Genomic DNA, 20,127 nt, shown 5'->3' on the forward strand with positions numbered 1-20,127 from the left:
TTCTTTCTTTCTTTCTTTCTTTCTCCTCTTTTGCCCAATTCAGTCCATCTGCCACTTTTTTCTTTAAAACCCTCATCTGGCCCTCAGTGCATCAGGACACCTGCGGACGCTCGTGGGCTGCTGGCTGCCTCCTCGCCCTTCCCGCTCTGTGGGCCTCCCACTGGCCCTCGGAGCCCAGGGGTGCAACCCTCTTGCCTTGGGCCTTCCCGGATCTGACGTTTCTTGGTCTGGATCTTCCTCGGCCTTTCTGCAGCTGTCCCCACCTGCACCGTGGACTTCAGCCCTGTCCTCACCTGGACTGGGTGCTCCCCAAGGGCCTCATTTCCTGAGCTCTGCTGCAAGTTTCTGTCTTTTAGCTCTTTGGGGTTTTATTATTTCTTTAAAGAGAACCTCGGGCTACGGGTGAAAAAGCTGGTGGGAGAACAAATGCATGGTGAGACCAAGTCGCAGTCGGCTCAACAAGGGCCTGTCCCTCGGCAGCGGCTCCTCCCTGCGCGCCATTCTAGCATGACTGAACCCTCAAGGAGGTGGGGACGCTATTGCTACTGCGTGCGTTGTAACTGCAGCTTCTGTTTCCACTTGGAAAATGACTCATGACTAAAGCAATTCTTGGTCTTGGGTCATCAAAATGTTTGTCATCTTTATTTTGTCTCTAAGTCTTCAAACTAACAATCTGTTGTCATGACTGATTTTACGTAAGAGAACAATAAAATAATATCTTACTTTTCAATAATAATAGAGATAAGAATTAAATAATAAAAGTAGAGGTTTATTCTAAAAATAACAAGAATTATAAGTACATGGTTTTATAAGTACCTATATTTTTATGACTTCAAATCATATTTTTATTTCATGTATGACATTCCAAAAGCAAAATTTTGATCATATGCAGAAATTTAGACTGGTAAGATAGTCATTGCTACATCTTTCTAATCTGGATAACTAAGTATTGTAAACCTTTCCTTGGTAGCTTCTTTTATTCATTTAATATTAGTTATACAGCATTTTAAATCTATAAAGTGCAATTAAGGAGTCAAACACTGTTTGGGCTTTTCCTTTGCAGGTAAAGCAGTTCTTTCTTATTTTTTGTACACCATACTCTCTCCTACTACTCTTCCTTTCCTTTCTACAATTACCCTCTTTGTGCAAAGTTTTTAATATTTTTTGTAAAAAATAAATCCTTAATTTAAAAAGAAAAAAAATTAAATTGCCTGAAGATGCCACGTTCCAGAAAAAATACTTTAACTTTTCATTCTCTTTCTGTCTTCCATGATCACACACACACACACACACACACACACACACACACACACATGCCCCTGTCATTTTCATGTAGAGTGCCATGATGTTAATGCTAGTGTAAGAAATGTGTTTATTTCCAAGTAATTATATGGTGTAGTATGTGTGTGTAGAGCACGAATACACTAGGCTCACATCCATACCATATGCAGCTAGAATATTAGTTATTATGCTAAGGGTAAGAAGAGCTGGGGAATTAAAGAAGAATCATCTCATCAAACTTGAGGTAAGTAAAAGGGCTGATAGGGCTCCTGTGAGGGGTCCAGGGCTTGGGTTAACCATGTGGTAAGCATGTATTTGAGAGGTCATTATGTATTATCATGTAGATAAAGGCTTACAAGAAGGGTAAAAACATAGGCTTGAATTAATGTGACAGCAAATTCATGGATTGTAAGTAATAATAGAACAATAAATGTTGCTAAGGCAGCTGGTGGACTAACGGAGAACAGTACTGAAGTTGCTCCACCAATAAACTGTGTAAGTATGACCAGCAGTAGCATTTGTGTTAAGTCAAACTTCTAAGGATAGAGGTCGAGTGAATAAGCTAATTGTTTCCATAATCACAAGCACTGGAATAAGAAGAGCTGGTGTGCCTTGTGGAAGAAAATGGGCTAAAGATATTCCTGTTTTATGGCAGAAACCTGAAATTACTCCTCCAGCTCAAAGGGGAAGAGCTATTTCTAGGATTATGGATAGGTGCTTTTTAGGGGTAAAGGAGTGTGGTAATAATCCTAATATATTAGTTGCCCCAATAAATAAGATCAGTGAAGTTAATATTAAAGATCATGTGTCCTTTGTTACTGTGAAATGTTTGCAAATTAATTCAATTATCCACTATTGAAAAGCAGTAATTCAGTTATTAATTAATCACTTAAGATTAGGAAACAGAACAACAAGAAATAAGATAAAGAGTGTTACAGTAGGTAGTCCTACTATGGTTGGACAGACGTTTGCCCATTTTTTTTTTCTTTCTCAAGGTGTTTTCTGTTTTATTATCTCTAAATATGTTGTTTGATGGTTAGATGAAAATAACCATGTTGGGGATTTAAGCTGGAAAAATGTAAATAATGATAGGACTATTGATAGAATAGTAATTGATCATTTTGATACGTCTAATTGTGGCATTTCATTATGGGGTGTAGTGGTCAATACATTGTGTCAACTTGACAGGATCACCCGGGAGGTTCAACAACCTGGGCCGTGGGGGCTCCCACCCTATAGGGCAGGGAGGGCCCACACTAGGGGGGAGGGTGCACCTCAGAGTGACTCAGCACCAAAAGGATTTATAAAGGGGTTGAGGAAGGATTTGGCACCACTTCCTTGAAGGAGCTTGATCGAAGCAATCAGGCCACTTCAGAGGAGCTTGGATCTTCACAGCAGCCACTGCCACTTTCTCTGGAACTTCACGGTCTGCATAGAAGGAAGAGAGAGAGGCTTGTTAGACACCATGACTGCTGCTCCTCCTCTGCTCTTCCTTGTTTTCTGTCACCATGAATTGCTACCTTTTGCCCTGGAGTCAGCAGAATATAGACTGAAACCTCCAAAAACTGTGAGCTAAATAAACTTTTCTTTCCTCAATTTTGGGTCTCCAGTATTTTGTTCCAGCAATGAGTAAAAAGTTTCTGTGACAGAATCTGGTACCAGGAGTGGGGTCATCGCTGTGACTATATCTGACAATGTGGATTACAAACTTTCGGGAATGGCTTATAGGATGAGGTAGGAAAGGTTTGGAGATGTTGCCTACTAGTGAAGAGCTGGGACATCTTCAGCTCTTTTGTGGTAATGTTTATCTTGTTTTGTGGTAATGTTTATCTCGCCTTTGAATGTTGGAAGTGTTTAATATTTCATATATACAGCAGCTCACAGCTAAGAGTTTGCCTTAGATTGTGGAAACTTGGGATTTGGACTTTTCAGCAATGATGAAACTGCTGAATTTGGCAACTCTTGCAGGTAGAATAAGTGCCTTTACATAAAGAAATGTGCATGAGTCTTTGGGGGGGGGTTCAGGGGTAGAATGTTATGGTTCTCATGGAATATAATACCGATAGACTTAATAATGATTCATAAGGATTGTTAAAGCTGTGTTATAATATCCAAGTTGTGAAATGTTAATAAGTGTGTCTATGTGCCTGGAAACTGGTTTAAGGATATGTCTAGTTGCCAAGTTGACAAGGGGTAGATTGCAGTGGTCAGTATATTCTGTCAACTTGTCTGGATCACCCTATTGGTTCCACAACCAGGGCTGTGGGGCCCCACCCCACAGGGCTAGGAGGGATCAGAGTGAATCAGCATGAAAGGATCCATAAATGGGTTAATTAAGGAATTCAGCACCACTTCCGTGGAGATTGATCAGTGCAGCCATGCCAGTTTGCAGGAGCTCAGACCTTCACAGCCAGCACGAAAGGAAGAGAGGATATTGATAGATGTCATGGCTACTCCTCGTCCTCTGATCCTTATTGTTTTCTGCCACCATGAACTACTGCCATTTGCTTTGGAGCCAGCAGAGTATGAGCTGAAACCTCCAAAAACTGTGAGCTAAATAAACCTTTCCTTCCTTCATCTTGGCTGTCAGGTGATTTGTCTCAGCAACAAGTAAAATGTAGCTGGGACAGGGGAGATTTCTCCGAAGTCTTTCACTTAAAAGGTTAACACTAACTAGCTTTTTAATGGATGATAGCACTGAGGAGCACCTGTATTCAAATGTCTTTAATGATATTATCTCGATGACAATAGGCATGAAACTGTGGTTTGAGCCACAGATTTCTGAGCATTGCCTATAGAATAATCCTGGGTGGGATGATGTTGATTGGTTTAGGCATCCTGCAGCAGCATCTGCTTTTAGACCTAAAGATGAGATGGCTCAGGAATGGATGTCATTAGATGAAATTAGTATGCATACTGGTATATCCATTGGAATAATAACTTGCTTATCAACTTTGAGTAGTCTGAGTTCCAGGTTTTTTTTTTGGGGGGGGGTCCACTCAGAATGCCTTCGGGACAGGTCTGGTTTGGATTGAGGATGAGAGGATCAAACCACAGCATCCGGAGGTTGACTGCTTTTTTTAAGTAGGGACCTAAACACCTGGGCTAGTGGGCAGGCCCCTAGAGTTCCAGGTTTTAAATCTGTTGTAGGAACTATATATGAGTCAAAATTTAATTCTTCATAATCTGTATATTCACAACTTCAAAATCAGTGATGTCCTATGGTTTTGACTATTAATAATGAATTATTAACATCACCTATTATATATACAATTCAGAGATGGTAATGCAATTCTGATTATGATAATAGCAGGTGAAATTGTTCATAGGGTTCCAACTTCCTGAGCATCTATTGTACTAATGTGAGTTAGTTTTATAGTTAATATAAGTGTAATAAGATAAAGTACCAATATAGTAATTAAGAATACAATTATTAATGTACAGTTATGGAAGTGAAGAAGTTCTTCTATGATAGAGGGAGGTGCATCTTGAAAACCCAGTTGATAAGGATAAGCCATAAAGAAATACAGGAATATATCTCGTGTATATGGTACGTATGTGAGTGTAGTGCATTTATACCATATACACATATGTTGGCGCTATATATGCATATATATGTATATATTACAATGCAAAAAATATTATATTGAGTTATATATTACATTGACAACTATACAGTTTTAAATAATTTTTAAGTATTTTATTGCTTAAAAATCTAATTAAAAACCTTGCTTTAACATCTTTCTCTCCCTTGACAAGTTGTCTTCTTTGATAAGATTAAGATGTCTAAATAGAAGGACTGCTCACTTGATTTGGTGGACTTACTCAATCTGTTCTAACAGAAGTTTATATGGAAAAACACTTCACATTCCCATATCAAGGCATACTACAGTTTATGTGACTATGCAAACACATTTGCTAAAAGAAATATAATACTACCACTCCAATTTCCCTTTTTTAACTGGTTTTCTCAAAATAATGTAATTGAAATAAAATACTAAAAAAGTTTGAAATGTTGCAATATTATTTTTATGTTTTGTAATATCTTCATTCTGTAGGTTATGCATGAGTACTGATATTCTGAAATGATTTATCTTTAGTTCCACCTAAATAAACTGTTGTTTAAAGTAATTCTCAGAAAATTTTTTCCTATTATTATAAAATTACAAGGACATCCTTTCTGGGGCTTCCTGATTCATACACACTGTCAAGTTCCCTTCCCTTCCTACTTATTCTTTATTTATCCATCTTTGCACTACACTCACCTTTTCACATCTCTGAGCATGTGCTTTCAGTTGGCTATCCTTGGTGAACAAAAGAGACAAAAACTATGGCCTCATGGAGTTTTCATTCTAACAGAAAGAGAAAACAAGAAAAATCAAGTGCACAGACATTCTAGAGCCCACCACAGGCAAGGCCTACTGGAAGAGAAGCATGAGGTGCAGAGGCTGAGGTTCAGCTGGGGGAGGCAGTGAGGCGAGAGAGGCGGCTGCAGTGACAAGCAGGGCTGCTGGCTGGCTGCTCTCCTTGAGATGTGACTAGAGCAGACAAAGGCTACGGGGAGAGAGTGAGAACAGCTGGGGAGACCTTTCCCAGCAGAGAGAGGGGTTCGATGCACCTTGTGCACTCCAGGACTAGTAAGGACCCCCATCAGCTGCGGCAGAGCTGTGCACTGCAGGAAAACCAAACATTAGCTGTTATCTCCAAGTGCAATAACCCTGTGTGCCCCACTCCTGTCTTTTGTCTTCACAACCTTGATAAGAGAATTTGCCTCTCTGTGTCCCAAGAATCCCAAGATATATGTCATTAAAATTTAGATAATGAAATGCATAGCTATTGAAAATGGATTTTAGAATGCTTTCCTTCCTTTCTTCTCATTCTTTGTCCCTTCCTACTTCCTTCCTTCCTTCCTTCCTTCCTTCCTTCCTTCCTTCCTTCCTCCCTCTCTCTGACTCTGTTCTCTCTGTCTCTGTCTCTTTCTGTCTCTCTGTCTCTCTCTGTCTCTGTCTCTCTCTCTCTCTCTCTCTCTCATGATTCTCCCCTCCCTCTCTATATATCAGTGAAAACTGAACCAGGGCCCTGTGTACGTTAACACTCTGCCATTGATCTACAGGCCCAGTTCCTCAAAATTATTCTTGATACTCATCTTCAAGTTTAAGATACTAACTCAAAAGCTCTCACAAAGTAGCTATTTACCATATATATTGAATAAGCACTGTTTTGTTCACATTAGTCACAGAACTGGAGTACTAAAACAAAAAGGGAAAAATTGCTTAGTACTTGAAAATCCCAAATAATTCATTCATGCTAAAAGAAATTCACTGAACTTAGTTTTCAGGTCCTTTGATCCAAAGTCATATATACTGGCAATCACAAGGTCTTGAGTTCTATTCCTAGTACAAAAAAAAAAATCATATATATTATGTTTCCTCTAATGCCAAGCTTTGCATTCTCTATGTTTGCCTTTACTATGTTGCTTATAATAGTACATTTAATATAATTTTTATGTAAATGTTGAATCATAAATTCTAAGAACAGGGGTTGAGGAGATAGCTCAGTGGTCTAAGGTGCCTGCTTAGCAATCTTAGGCAAGCATGCAGGGAGCACAGTTCTATTCCCAGCACTATATGCCTTGTGAGCCCTGCCCCAGGGTGGGCAGAGACTGCCATAAAAATAAATAAATCCATAAATTGTGAGAACAATGTTATTTCCAAATCCCTAGCTAACTTCCTGTAGCTCAGAGATATGACATTTGTTATATAAATTTTTTGTATGGCTTTTTGAATTCTGCATTGTAAAAGCCTTGCAGGCCATGGTGCTAATTTGCTTTGTTCACATGGCTACATGAAGACAAGTAGATATTTTAAAGAAGAATAGAGAGGTATGTTGGTTCTTTAGTGAGGAAGACTATTATTCCCTGAAAAACCGCATTAAATAGCTTGCCAGGGAAAGAATCTTTATTGTGTGACAGTGGGCCACTGTCAGGGATTCAGCCAGTCCTGTATGATTGGTAGTTTTCTGCCCATCAAATTGTCTGGGTGAGTAATGGTGAACCTCTGGCACATGTGCTGCTCAGAAAGGTTCACCCCCACTGGCCAAGGTTGCTCATCTGGGCTGGGGAAATAGCTCAATAGAATAAGCGCTTGGCTGGTAAGCACAAGGTCCTTAGTTCAATCCCCGGTACCACAAAAAAAAAAAAAAAAAAAATTGACCATCTGACATCTCACTGTAAGAAGGATGGAAAATCATGCCTGAGCTCTGGACCCAATTCTCTTTTGTTTTACTGACTAGCTTAGTGAGAATACACTTCATTTGTTTTGCTTTTTGTTTTCACAATTCTGGAATGAAAAACATCTGAGAGCTTTGGCCAGACTTTGCCTGTTAAGCATTCTAAACTCCATTACAGAATGGTATACCTGAATTCATCAGGTGTCTCATCTGAATCAGCAGAAATGTATGCTCAGGAACATTTGATGTGCATGTACATCAACTATGAGGAAGGCCAAGGGAGCAGCCGGGTTAGTGAGGTCTCAGTGGACACAGAAGCCTACCAGCTTCCAGGCCGCAGGCATGTGCAATCATGAAAATCCTGAATGAGAACCAGGGTGTGCGGGCCTCTCCTGCAGTGGGCCTCCTCTCACGGCTGCCCCGCGCCGAGTCTCTAGCAGCACACAGCACAGAGTGGGACCTTCACAAATATTCAGTGGATGGAGAAGGAAGGGGTGAGTGAGCATCAAGGTGCCGTGTGAGAGCCCCTCAGTAGCATCACACATCTGGTAAATTTGCTGCACCTACGGGCTGACACAAATTGTGTAACTCCTTACATTTTCTTTTCTTTTTTGTTTTCTTCTTGAGACAGGGTCTCACTTTGCAGTTCAGGCTGGACTTGAACTCCTTTTGGAGCTCAGGTTGGTCTCAAATTCTCAGTGATCCTTGTGCCTTAGCCTCCCGAGTGCAGGATCACAGGTGTATGCCACCAACCCCGGCCTACATTTTCTAACAAGAATTTCTTTCTCTCCAGAAGCAGAGGTCATCATCTGATCGATGTTGAAAAACTAAACATAAACCAAAATCGTTTTTAGCTTTCATTCTTAGTTTTTCACAAACTTTACAGCCTGTGACAGAAATTAGAAGAGGAGCTATTTGGCTCTTCTACTTCATTATCTAATTACAGAGGAGATGAAAGGGAACTCCACAAAAATCCTTGAGTGCTTTTTTAGGCTCAATCTATCATTATGTCACTTTTTTCTTCAACCACTTTATGTGTTTCTTTCAGTGCTTAAAATACTTTTTCTAAGATGGGAAACGAGATGGCCTTTACAGCTGTCATGACCTAAAAATAATCTAAACAGCTTCTTTTACAGTTTAGTTCTTCTAAATATCTCTCTTTGTCCAAAACCTCTGTGATGAAAGTACTTTCCCATGAGTTAGAAAAAGTGCATGTAATATCTAATCTTAGCTTGTCCACCTGGGTTTCCAGAGTTTATCAAGTATTGTTTGAAATATTTTGCAATACATACTTTTGTAGCTAAAATGGCTAACTTTCAAAAAGAAAATATGACCAGTAAGCCCATTAATAATTACAGAGTGACATTTTAGATAGATTAATTCCCTTCCTCTGATTATGATCAAAATGGATGTATTTGAGTTCAAATCAGGTAATTTTCATGCCAGTAGAAAATTCTGAATTTAAAATCTTAGCCATAGTATTGTTTACTCTCACAAGCAAGATTACTATGTCCACCATAATGCGCTTCGGTGTTAATCTGGAATATGCAGGTCAGGCTGCGCTTCTGCTTAGAAACCAAGCCCTTCTTTTCTATTAAATATTTCTCCCCATTTTAGCTTTGTGTTACATCCATACTAAGGGTCATTTCATTTCTGATGACTTATTGGTTTATTTTACACAATATTTGTTTAAATTAAATGTTTCAAAATCATAAAGAATTTTAAGAATCACTTTCCCAATCTTATTTGATACTTTTCCCCTTCAAGAAAACAAAAAAAAGATATTTAACATAATTTCCAATGCAAATGAATAAATGTTCTATAAATACATTCTAAAATAATTGTCCCTAACTTATATAGTTATATAATTTATATATAACCAATTTTATGTCAATAACATTTATAGATCGATAGATAGATTGTAAATGCATACTATATGGTACTATCTAATATGTTAATCACAGCAACAATAAATTTAACTGCAAATATATTAAACTATCCAAAGCTATATGTTTACATGTTTTAAAAATATAAGTCCCTTAGGGCCAGTGCGATAGCTCAATGGACTTAACACCTGCTTAGGCAAGTGCAGGACGGCCCCTCCCTGGTCATGCTGAGCTGGCGACGGACTCTAGGCATGGAGGTACATGCCTGTAATTCCAGCTCTGGGGAGGCTGAAGACAGGAAGATCACTGAGAGTCTGAGGACCTTGTACCAATATATATATATATATATATCAGTAAAGAATCAGCAAGATTAGAGTCTGCTGTTTTTCCAGCTAAATGCTTGCTGTATATTTGCTGAGTCTCTTAACTTTTTTACAGAGGCTTTTCTCCTGTGTGAAATGTAAATAATCCTATCAGATTTCTATGATGTTGTAAGATTGTTTTATGAGATTTAACAATACTGTACCAGATTAAAACTATATAATATGTATGTGAAGTAATATATCTCTCAGTACAGTCAGACTGCCACTCCACTCTACAATCAACACTTCTTGAGAAGTTATTTGTCATTATAAGTTTATTTATCTTGCAATTTCTTATTGACTTGATGTGTCTATTCTTATATTTGACATCCAAAGATGGGCCAGCCACCACGATAGCCACACATGCGGGAAGAGATATACTTAGTGGGGCCGTGAATGTTGGGAGTGTGCCAGACCACAGGGCAGAGAGTAACTGTGCACTTTGGCTTTGAGTGGTTAAAGTTGCATTAATCAGGGAACCAGCTGTGGAAGACGCTTCTGAGAAGATGGAATTTGAAATGAGACCTGAGTTGTAAGATGAGGATGTGCAGTAGAATGCTAAAGAATCGCATTGAAGGTGTATAGGCTATTAAAGAAGGGGATGTGTTTGGAAAAGGCAAATGAGAACAACTGCTTTCCACTTTCTGGAAGCTTGGATGGCAGGAATGAGAATAGATTCAGACAGAAAGTTTTTAGTTTGAGAAATTGGGTAAAGAACATTGTCCCTTAATGTGATTAAAAAGAAACTGAGAATGGCAATTTAGAGCAAGAGAAGATTTGTATTTTGGGGAATGTTGCACATAATATATTCATGAAAGACCCCAGGGGAGGTGTCAAATAGGACACAGTCATCATGAGTTTAAGGGAAGCATAAGCAATGGAGATGTACATTCAGTAATCACTGGTGACTGGACACTATTTCAAACCACAGAAAAGGACAAATTCTGTACAAAGAGAAGGTATTGTGCTTTAGGCTGCTGGCACTTAAAACTAGTGTTTGTATAATATTGTAGGTGAAAAGAGGAGCTTAGGAACAGGAGCATAAGTAGAAGGAAGAAAGCTCATGCAGACTGTAGCATACTCACCTGTTATATTACAGAAGGATACATTGAGGAACAGGTAGGATAATGGTGGATCTTGAGGCCACACTAAGTTAAATAAATCAGACACAGGAGGGTAACTGCCATACGCTTTCTCTCAAGTCAGAAAGCCCAGATATAAACAATTTAAGAAGTAAAATAAAAGTATGATGTTAGAATACAGGGCAGCAGACTCAGGAGGTTGGACAGGAATCTGGGGAGTAGAAGAGGGGATGATGTTACTAAGAGGGGTAACTTGACCAAGACACCAATATGTATAGGTTCCAATTATTCATAATGAATGCAATTATTGTGTAATACAAATGTATACTAGGAAATTTTAAAGGCTATGCAGTGCAGGGGGATTGGTCACAATGAAGAGAGAGGAAGAATGCATGACAGAGAAAAAGAAAGACACCCACTGAGAGCCAGGCGATGCTCAGCGCTGCAGTGGACGGTGCAGAGGGTAGCCTGCCTGAGAAGGAAATCTACTCCGATGCATGGTGGCACAGCTCCACCCCCACTGCTTCACCTGCCTGTTGTCCTCTCTCCCATCCCATGCTGGTGACTTCATAGGGTACTGCCTAGAAATGGGGCAGTAGTCAAAGAAGCAGGAGATGCCTAGAAATAGTGTTCTTGCGATGGGAATTTATCAACCAAGTATGAGTCAAGCATGGATCCAGCTAGCAGATGCCAGGAAAAGAACTGAGGATGACAAAGAGGAGCAGGGAAGATATTTAGTGCCAATTTCTATTTCTGCAATCACTCCTTGTGCTATAGCCATTTTGTAAACTTTATTTTTCCATATTTGTTACACAGTCCCACTACACAGCTTGGACTTGTAGTGTCCCTTCTGTTTTCAGCCTCCCCAACACTGGGGTTACAGGCACATGTCACCATGCCTGGACTTGGTGGTTGGCTCACTGAGCCCAGGGGCAGGGCCAGCATAGCATGTGATGCTGGGGATCAAACCCTAGTCCTTGTGCTTGCCTAGGAAGGCACTTAGTCTGCTGAGCTATCTCACCGGCCCTTGTAAACATTTTAAATAAGACACTCTAGAAAAATGAGGGCAAAACTTGAGTAGCCTCTTTGAGAAACACTGTAGAGTGAAAGTGGATGAAGGGATTTTTCCAAGGGCACAATGGCTTCAGTTGTGAGGAGAGACTAGGCACAGGTGCAGGGGTTGTGGCAGGCCAAGTGTGGAAACATGGATGGTGGCTCCCACAGATGGAATTATGCTTCCCAGAAAAAATTTAAAACAAACTTTAACTTAAAATATATGTAGCAATAGTGCCTAGGAGAATTGGAGAATGTGTTTTCAAAGGTTGAGAAGAAAAGAGACAAAAAATGGCACTTGTCTGGGAGCCTGGGAACGTACTAGTGCTAATGTCACGTAATAGGTTGTTAATGAAGACATGCGGGTTCCTTCCAGTGACTTGGAGGAGAAACCAAGTTTGAAGAACACTGAAATAAGAGAAAACTGTAATTAGGCATCATCTTGTTCTATGAACAGCACTGTGTACAGTAGTTCTCAACTCCTTTGAGAAGTCCCTTCAGGCCTATTTCCTCCCTTCACTTGTGTTTCTGTTCCACGCAACCTGTGATTGCATCACAGTATATTAGGTCTGGCAATGACCTTCAGGATCATTCTTTCAAATCATGCATTTTATATGAAAGAAAAGTAAACTGTCAGTATACTGGGAGTTCTGGGATCTGTGCAGCCATACAGGTGAGTTGCGGCAATTGAGACAGCTATAGTCTGTTAGATTTTAGTTTTGTGTATATACAAAAATTCAATATTATTTTACTGGATGATTCTTTAATCACTAAATTTCCGTCCCAGTCAGTTATAGATTCCATATCTTTACTGTACTTTCATATTGTACACGATGTGCTCTGGGAAATAGAAACACTAGCAGACAAATTGTTGTTCAAGTATTTTATTTTTGAGGAGGTAAAAATCAAATGTGGAAATGTATATGGAACTTTTTACCTTGTGTGGCGGTGTATGCCTATAATCGCAGCACTCAGGAAGCTGAGGCACGAGGATTGCTGCCAGTTGGAGGTAAGCCTTGGCTGTATAATGAGACCCAGCCAGCCTGAACTACATAGCAAGACCCTGTTTCAAAATAAGAAAATAAAGCAAAACAGAAATTTGTAAGCACATAATGATATTAGAATTTGCGAGTCAAATATTTTTTTGCAGTATAAAAAATTATATTTACCTCATTATTCTCATATGCAGATTTTCTTTCACATTGTCCATAGACATAATTCTAAATATCTCAGTTTAAGAAACTGAAATAACATAAAAATATGGATTAAATGCATATACACAATTGGGAAATTTAATTAATGTTACTTTGTGTTTACTTCCATTTTTACATACTTGCACTCTCTATAAATATAGTTTTAAAGTTCCCAGTGCAGTAAGTAGGCGCAGATATAAAATTAAGGAGTCCCATTAGTGAAAACTGCATTTGAAGTTGCAAATAAAAATATATCTATTTCCTTACAACAGGAGAGCTCTAAGCATATTTAATTGTGACATGATTTATATAAACCAAGACCAATGCCAAGAAATGTCTGCTTTTACTTTATATAAAACCATGCTACCAAAATAAATGGACATTGAAAAATCAGCTGTACAAAGTTATAGTATGGTAAGGCTATTTTTAACTCCCAGAACTCTAAGCTTCGGTACTCTTCTCACTTACAATTTTGTCCGTAACTCATTAGTCATCTCACAGAGGTAGGCCTGGAAGAGAATAGTTGTGTCTCTTCTGTCATATTAAATAACAGTCAATGTCCTTTGCCTGGGTGTTTTTTTTTTTTTTCTGTAATTTTATTTTACTACCAACCAATTTTCCTTGAGAAATAGTAAGACAACACAGAAGTTCAAATCATGGACACAAGGGACCGGGGAGATGGCTCAATGAAATAAGCACTTCCTTGGCAAGCACAAGGGCCTGAGTTCAATCCCCGGTTCTGAAAAAAAAAAAAAAAAAAAATCATGGACACATTTTCACAATGAGACCCATTTATTCTTTTGTGCTCATATTATTTCTTAGATATATTTCTTCCCCTTTTTGTTTTAGGACATAAATATTTTTTAAAAAGTCAATCAAATATTTTGAATTGAAAATGTAAAATTAAGTTACTGAATCAAGATAAATGTAAATATATGATATAATAACTTTTTAAATGACAACGTCCATATCCAGGGACCCTTTTTCATTTCTGTGGCAGGATTTTGAATTCTGATCACAGTTGTGCTGGTGGCATACGTTACAGCTTAGATTTAAAAAAAAAAATCCTAAAGATGACGTGCTACAGAATTTCTTGCCATGCAGTGGGTTTTTGGGAAGTGCTGAAGGGTGAGGGCTCAGTGAAATACTATCAGTGGATTGTTCCCTTGGTGGCTGCAGATTTAATGGTTATATTGGGAGATGGTGGAAATACGCGTAGAGCATAGTGAATAGGCTTTGTCACTGTGGTGTGGCCTTCGGGCACCTTTCTCTGCTCTCTGGTGAGTAGCTTTCCATCATTATTGTGTTCTACCACAGCGTTTCTACTTTGCCACAGACCTAAAGATGCTGGAGTCTATTAACTATGGATCAAATCTTCAAAAGTTTGAGCCAAAGTAAGCCTTTCCTCTTTTAAATTGTTTTTTCAGGCATTTTGTTTCACTGACTCAAATCTACCTAAGACAATATGGTATCTAAGAAACCTTTGCTTAAGCAAAATTCTTGGAAATTTTCTTCCATTTGGAGTGCTAGAATTAAGGCTTTATAGTTAACACACGGCTACTTAACTTTTATCAGGCTTATGAAGCGTATATGTATGCCATGTGTTATAAGTGAAATTTTATTTTCTAACATGCAGGTATACAATGATTCCTGTATTTATTGAAATATCTTGAATGTTTGATAATAACTAAAAATTAAACAGCTCCCTACATTTCACAGTGGATCCTGCATTGTTTCCTACTTGATTTCATGGATGTGGAGCACCTCACTCTAGTTACTGAATATCACAACGCATCCTGAAAATACGTAATCAGGTGTGCTGCCGTAGAACGTTGACGCTCATGCAAATTTAGAATGGCCGTACTGAATCAGTTTATTTGAACAGTATAGAAGAACCAGTTGTTATTTTTGAGCTAGGCTTTGTTTTGAATTATTTTGGACCTACCAATAATTAGAGAGCTGACTGCTTTATATAATAGATTTTTGATTGACATCCTTACATTATCGTATACAAGGTATATTTTTCCATGTACTGTATTTGCAACTATAAATTCTGAGAGCTATGTTTTATAGATTCCACTGTATGTGCCATGTTCCTTTGCTGTCAGATTTTCCTCTCAATATTTTATTTTATTTCTACTATACTTGATATTTACATATTTGATGGATGCTACTATATTAAACTATAACTGTTTTTTATGTATTTATTTTGTACTTTCCAAAGTTGCTTAATTCAACATTTTTTTTTTATTTAGTACAGGATCTGCAGAGTTTCCAGGATCTCACTACATAGATAAGACTAGTAGTAACCCTCCTGTTTTCAATCTGCCAAACTCTGGGGTTACAGGCATGCCCCACCACTCTCAGTCTCAATCACCATCTCAGCGTGCCCAGGGATGGGGCTGGCACAGCAGGCCAGGGAGCAAACCTCCAATCTCTGAATTCAACTAATTATTAATTCAGCTTAGTTCTGGTTATTTTTCTGTTGTTGTTTGCATAAAATTTCATACAAAGATAATTGTGTTGTCTGTGAGTAAAAAGTGCATCGTATTTGTTTCTTGTTCTTGTTTTATTTCACAGACTATAATGTCAACACAATGTTGGAAGAAGCCGGGAAGTGAACACAGTTACATTGCTATTGAGCTTAGAGAAGACATGCTTAATGTTTTGATATTTTCATGCAGAGTTTTTGCAGAGAATCTCTTATTAGGTCAAATAAGTTAAATCATTTTATTACTTTGCTTGGAGTTTATAATCAGTTATGAACATTAGACAGTTTCCTGCTATTTCAACATGAACATATAATTCTTTATAATTCTTGATATTTGTTATTTGGGTTTTTCAAAGAATTGGTATAATTTGTCCAAACTATAAAAGTTGAATACTGTTGCTTATAATTTTGCTAATCACAATGGCTAGAAAATTATATATTTATGCTCTTCTTAAATTTTTTAATTAATTTCATTTTATGGATTTCAGTACTAGTCTATTATGACTTTTCCACATATTTGAGTTGGCTTTGGTTTGGTTTGTTTTGCTTTTTTTGTATAAAGTACAATCTAAAACTATTGATTTGAGGTCTATTTTTGTTTCTAATATAGACCACAGTGCAGCAAATTAATATTCAGGAAATCTTGTGATTTCTTATATGTATTAATTCTATTTCTTCTATTTGAAAACTATGCTCTAATTTTCTTTTTCCTTACTTTTGGTCTCATGAAGCAAATGATGCATGTAATTTGATTATTAAATATTCAAATTTCCAATATTTGCTCCTGATGTATATTTCTAATGTAACTAAATTTGATCAAAGTTGTACTTTGGTATATTTAAATCTCTTTAGCTTAGTTTGTCCTTGTTTTGAAGTCCAGAATATAGACTTTCGTGAAAGAAGTCCCAGGCACTTGACGAGATGCTCTCTGCCACCAACATTAGTGGACAAAATCTTTCTTTCCATGGATCTCATAAATTAAGAAAAATGTTCACATCAATCAATACATTTATAACTTTATTTTACATTTTAAATGCACAAATTTAAACTCTAGGCTTCCTGAATTTGTAATAGGTTATAAACTTGTAGTATTATTGCATTCTTTGTCTAAACTGACACTGCAACCCTTGTTAAAGGGTCTTCTCCAATACTGCTTCACTGATCTGCACTTTCTTTGTCTGCTAGTGGTATGTGAAGAATTATTTTCTTTTGTTGAGAGTTGCAAGGTATGCCAGTAAAAATATCAGTTCAAAATAATTATGGTTGCTCTTGTGGTTTCTCACTTGACCAATGGAATATTTAGCACTTTTGTATATTGTTTCAATTCTTTGGATTAGATTTCTTAAAAAGTTTCATTATTATTGATTAAATTTAAAATAATTATGATCAGAGAAAATTATTCTATGAAACTATCATAAATTTAATTTTTCTACTCCCTCTTAGGTTTATTTTATTTTATTTTATTTTGTTTTATTTTTGCTCCGAATGCCTTCAGGGCAGGTTTGGCCAGCTTGAGATGTGGGAATCGAACCACAGCAACCTGAGCCTGACTGCTTTGTTGAAGCAGCCACTTAAGGAACTGAGCTAAGAAGCAGGCCCCTCCCTCTTACGTTTAAATTCTGTTGTGTATCCTCTTAAATTATTCCAAGTGCAATTCTAAAGAAATGTATATTATATAAATTTAAAATTCAATGTTTTAATTCATACATTTCAGCTGAGCTAGTGACCTCTGCACTTCTTCTGGGTGGGCATTGGGTTTCCCCCATATGTTTCTGTATTTGATTCTCTACTTCAGATGCTATGAATTCAGAGATTTCTTTTTTATTTCAGGAATTAATTCTGCTCTGAGTTCCTCTATACCTTTCTGCTACTGTTTCTTCACTTCTGATGCTGTTAATTCATCCATTTCAGCTGAGCTAAGGAGAGTCACCTGGAGAGAAAACATTCTCTCAGGCTTTCACAGAGAGCAAATTGGTCAAGCAATTTGGCTGTGACTCATCCACATGGCTGACACTGACAAAGGATCTGCAAACTGTGGTACAGGGTAACAGGATAAGTCCTGAGGGGATTTGACTGACCTTATCAGATACAAAAGTTACATTTCTTGTTATACAGGTCTTGCTTTATCTCGGTCTTAACTATCCAGCATAAAAGTATAAAAAGTAGGTATAAAATGTAAAGCCATATTAATATGCTGATCTGTGAAAGGCTCAAGTCAACAACTTCTGTGGATTACCCACTACTACTGTGGACTGTTAGACTGTTGGATTGTTTTGCTGAATTCACATATCTATAGTATTTAGGTGCCAATGGAATCTAAAGTATTTAGTCCCATTTCTGACAGGACTAAACAAAAAAAGGTGATACAAAGGAAGGACCATTTTGTATCTGTATATGCAGAATAGTTAGGATAGATATACAGCTACTTTCACTTAATTCAATGAGAAGAAAGATTTGTACTAATAGTGTTTGGAAAGGATATTCTGTCTGCATCTTGTATGCAGATAACCACTAAGAAGATAACAATGTATAATGTACTAATTATTGAAACTGTCCTATTAATTCATTTTGAAACTGTCTTACTGGTATTTGTTTCTCAAAAAATAAAATAAAAAATGTTTTATAAAACCCAACTAGTTCAAGTTGATGATATCATTGCTCAAATATTGCATTGATGATGTTGTTTCTTCTCATGCTGCTCTGTTGATTTCCTCAAAAATGTTAAAATTCCTCAATAAGTGTAGATTTCTTTGCAGTGTCCTTTCTTACATTCATTTAGGACACGTGCAATTGAAATTAAACATTTTTATTGTTACTTTTTTTTCTTAAAATTATTATTTTTTTTCTTAAAATTATTCACACATTTATCACTAATTAGTCATGCTGCATATGAAGCAATAATCCCTTCTGTGCGTCTTCTTTTTCTGATATTAATACGGACACAGCAGCTTCCCTCTACTTTGCCTCTCAGTGGCACATCCTTTATTGTTTTTCAAATTTTTCTTTGAATTTAGGTATTTTTCTTATAAACAACAAAGAGTTGAGCCTTTCTTTTTAATGCCTGGTCATGCTATGTTTTCTTTGGATATACATACACCTTAGTTAATTAAGTTTTGTTGGTTAGTTTTATTGGCTTGGATTGAAGTCTCTGTGCTGTTGATGAAGTGACAAAAGATTGGGAAGTGGAGGATCAGGAGGGATCCTATGCCCTCATGTAAGTTTTTTAATTATGAAAATAATGAGAAAGTAGAAGACAGTATATAATCTGTTATATCAGGTAATAGTGTGGAGCAAATACAACATGGAGATTTCATGTAATGTAATTGTTTATTCATATTTTTAATTTTTAAAATTTTGTTCTTCATATTCTGTAGAGACTTAAAGTTTAACATATCAATACTAGATGGAAAATACCTGTTCCATGTTATGCCTAAAATGTTTGATATTCAGACAGATAGTGAGGGTAAACTCAACTGCATATATTGTAGGGTGATAATAAGCTTCTATTCTGGAGGGTTAACTACCTAAGTTTGCAGACCAAAAATTAGAGAAAAAGGATGGCTGCAAGGACAGCCAACATTTTGGCCCAAGCCTTTCAAGGTCAGTGAAGACTCAGGACAGAGGAGAACCTATACTGTAACATCATGTAACTCACTGGTGTCCTGAATTTACTGACCAAGGAGATTATGGGCCCTCAGAGGAAGTGATTGATGATGTAGAGTGTGCTTAAGGAGAGTCACATGGAGAGAAAACATTCTTTCAGGTTTTCACAGAAAGAAAATTGGTCAAGTAATGGCTGTGACTCATTCATATGGCTGACACTGACAAAGGATCTGCAAACTGCAGTACAGGGTAACAGGATAAATCCTGAGGGGACTTGATTGATGTTATCAGATACAAAGACACATTTCTTGGTATATAGGTCTTGCTTTTTCTTGGTCTTAACAATCCAGCATAAAAGTATAAAATCAAGGTATAAAAAGTAAAGCCATATTAGTATGCTGAGCTGTGAAAGGCTGAAGTGAACAACTTCAGACATTGCCAGTCCTATGGAAAACCCACCACTGTTATAGTCTACTGTATTATATTGGATTATTTTACTGTATTCACGCACCTACAATATATAAATGGCAATAGAAGATCCATCTCTAACAAAAGCAAGCAAAAAAAGGGGATACAAAGGAAGAGTCATTTTGCATCTGTATATATATAAAATGGGATATATATACAGCTACTTTTTCTTAATTCAATGAGAAGAAAGATTTGTACTAATAGTATTTGGACAGGATATCATGTCTGCATCTTGTACTGTGAATAACCACGAAAAAGATAACTATATGCATTGTATTAATTATTGAAACCGTCCTATTAATCGACTTTGAAGCTGTCTAATTCATATCTGTTTCTCAATAAAATTAATAAAAATAAATAAACAAGAGGGAGAACAGAAAGCTGATTAAAGGATGGTATGATTGGGCCAGGGATAAGCACTTGCCTGGCAAGTGCAATATCCTGAGTTCAATCTCCAGTACTGAAAAAAGAAAAAGAAAA

The sequence above is a fragment of the Octodon degus genome, unplaced genomic scaffold, assembly GCF_000260255.1.
Source record: "Octodon degus isolate 3935 unplaced genomic scaffold, OctDeg1.0 scaffold00039, whole genome shotgun sequence".
In the NCBI taxonomy this organism is placed as follows: Eukaryota; Metazoa; Chordata; class Mammalia; order Rodentia; family Octodontidae; genus Octodon; species Octodon degus.